The sequence below is a fragment of the Pundamilia nyererei genome, unplaced genomic scaffold, assembly GCF_000239375.1.
Source record: "Pundamilia nyererei isolate P.nyererei 1_Seehausen unplaced genomic scaffold, PunNye1.0 scaffold00197, whole genome shotgun sequence".
Classification (NCBI taxonomy): Eukaryota; Metazoa; Chordata; class Actinopteri; order Cichliformes; family Cichlidae; genus Pundamilia; species Pundamilia nyererei.
Window position 1 is genome coordinate 135972 of NW_005187598.1, and position 3242 is coordinate 139213.

Consider the following 3242-nt stretch of genomic DNA (forward strand, 5'->3'; position numbering starts at 1 on the left):
ACGTTTTGGGACACAGCTCATATTAGGACACATAGAAGCAATGGTCATGTGACTTCCTCATTTTCAGTCCTCTTTCTAGCAGGACTCTGTGAGTTTTTAAAAGGTTACAACATGAAACAGTCTGCCAGGTTCAATAGGTCATGTGTTAACAGTTTATAGGCATTTGTTTTTGTTGTTCTTTCCACAGAAAAATGAATCCTTGTAGGATTATCTGTATGAGAAAGTGTGGCTTCATTCACTAAATGACCTGGTTATGATTTTTGACTAAACTGTCTCCCAGGTGAATCAAACAATAACAAAACTCACTTAAGGAACAAAGAAAAGACAAACTTGCATCACTGATTTTGATTTCCACCAGAGGAGTCGGGGTCTAGATTTAGTGCTTGAGCATGTTATGTTTAGTTGAAACTGTTGCACTGTTTTCAGTAGGAGGTTAACTCTTTTAAGATCTCCTATTCACTAAATTAGAAAATTGTAATGGCCAGAGTTGGCAGTTACTTTACTTAGGTAGACTTTTCAGCTATCTATACATTACTCGAGTATTTGTTTAACACCCTTTTACTTTTACTTCCTAAATTATTAAACACATATCTGTAGTTGTACTACTTACATTTTCAAAACATTACCAAAAATATTACTTTTGGTTTAAGACATTTGAGGGGAGTTGTTTGTCGCCACTGTGTGCCTTCAAACATCAAACGATAGAAGTCAAAACAGTAACACATGAAAAACAATCCTACTGGCATATCACCAGGTTATTGCATACAAAGAGATGAAAAAGGCAAAAACATGTAATTTATGCAGAATTTATAGTTTCATGGTCAGCGGCACATTTACACTAAAGCACTGTTGGGCTGGCATCATGGTCAGTTTTCAATTGTGTTTCGATAAGAAACAGTTGTGTTTGTGGTGTGATGTTCACGTAGTAACTGTTTAGTTGTGCTTGGAAAAAAAGAAATGATTTTATTGCCTAAAATAGCAGTGATGGCAATTTGCAAACATCTACTTTGCCAGCTGATTGCGTGCCTCGGTACACCTGGCCTGTCGAGGAAATAGTTAGCATCTAAATGAATTACAGGAGGCTTGGGATAGTGTGTTGTAGTCAGATGTAGCCACATGATGTCATAAAGCGATGTAAAGTGGGCAGGATAGAGGACCCAAAACACAGACTGTCGAACAAAACTAAAGTGTTACAAAAAACCAAACTAGGAAAAAGTGGAACTAAACAAACAGGCAGCGCACACAGCTGGGAAATGAGGGAGATCACGACAAAGAACTGAGGAAAATAAAGGGCTGAAATACACACAAGATCATCAGGACACAGCTGGGGAAAACAAGGCACAGGTGAACAAAATCAACTAATGAGCAAGAGCTAAACTGAACACGACACACACTGAGACACAGACCTGCAAAACCCAGGGATCAGAGGGACAGAGAGGGCGAGAGACATGATGGGCTGGGAGAGAACACACATGGCAGACAGGGGAGACGAGGGAAGCATGGACACAACTAAAGGAGACAAGACACGCAGCTGGCCAGCGAACACGGCATAACACATAAACTCAACGACATATAAATAAAGCAAAGAATCAAAAATCACAAAGTAAACTCAAAAGCTGGGTGAAAGACCCACAACCATGACACATGAGGCATGTCCACGTAACATAACTGCATTCATACACAAACAAATCACACACAATTTAATAGAATATAAAGGAAAAAGGCCTCCACCTGTAAAACCAGTCCAGTTTTGGCGTTGCCTCGTTGTTGCCCCTCTATTGCACCTGCTGGTAATTCCATTATTATCAGAGTGGCTGAAACTGATGAACAAACCTCCAAGTATCCGAGAGGTTTAACTGACTTGATGCTGTACTTAAAACTATTCCTTTAATTGACCTGTGTATAAGGAGTGGGTTGCTTTGAACATCTTCAAAATGGCACTGTACTTCTATTTGAATCTACATTTTTGTTGTAGCCACAGGGTTCCACATGTTGCTCTTGTACATCTATCCATCTAGATCTACATTTCAAATCTACTGCATTTATAAAAGAAAGAGGAAGACAAGAATTATCATGTCATGAAATCAAATTAAATTGAACCTTTTCCAGTTATTTATTTCTTGCATTTAATCTCCATTTATGGGTGAGTTTTATTTTAGGCAGAATACTAGTCCTAGTAATAACAATAGTGATATTTATTGTGACCCAGAAAAGATATGTTGCTGTTGTAACTGTCCCCGTTCAATTCAGTCTTATTTATACAGCACCAAATCACAGCAAAAGTCTCCTCCTGGCCTGTATGATTAATTCAACTGTCAGAAGTCCCTGGGTGTCACGTCTCCTGCATGTAATGTCTGCACACACCCTGGTCATGGCTCTTACGGCCCTGGTACATTATTTATTGGACAGCATATGTTCTAATATATGCCATTAAGGCACAGACTCTCAGCAGACACCTTGCCATATGTGTACTGACACACAAGCACAACATCGTTTTTTGTTTTTTGTAACAGTCCATCTCTATTTCTGTCTTGTTTAATCAGCTCGGGAGATGTACACACAAAATGCCAATTAAAAAAAGAAACTGTTTATTTTAATTAAAAAGAAAGCAAAAGAGGAATTCAAACAGGCCATGGGCTGTGCAGGTCAGTACACTCAGCGGTGTAGATGAGTGCACAAATGAAATGCAATGTTGTTTGCATACCCAAGCCAAAATCCAAGAAGGGCATCTCAGGGAGGAGAGGCACATGACAGACGAGCTCTGAGGGCTTTTATATATTATATGATATAATTATATTATATATTTCTAATATAAATATTTATATAAACAGGCTGGAAGGGAAACCACGTGGAGTGGGTCATCACAAATGTCTAATTGCACATCTCTGCTGATTCTTTTTTTCTATAGAAGAAAACACCTTGGCTCAGCCAACCTTAGGCTCCTTAAGGACATGGAGATTTTTTTAAAATTATGAGGCAGCCTCTGTGTCTTTTTTGGCAAGTTAGCAAATGTAATAAAAATAAATTTTATACCGTATTTTCCGCACTATAAGGCGCACTTAAAATCCTTTAATTTTCTCAAAAATCGTCAGTGCGCCTTATGTATGAATTCTGGTTGTGCTTACTGACCTCAACCAATTTTATGTCATACACGGGGCTCAGAAATCTGTCAAAAATGTTTTAGTACGACTTTGGTGAGTTACGAAGCTGCACCGCTTGATGGATTGTCAGAGCATTATCCC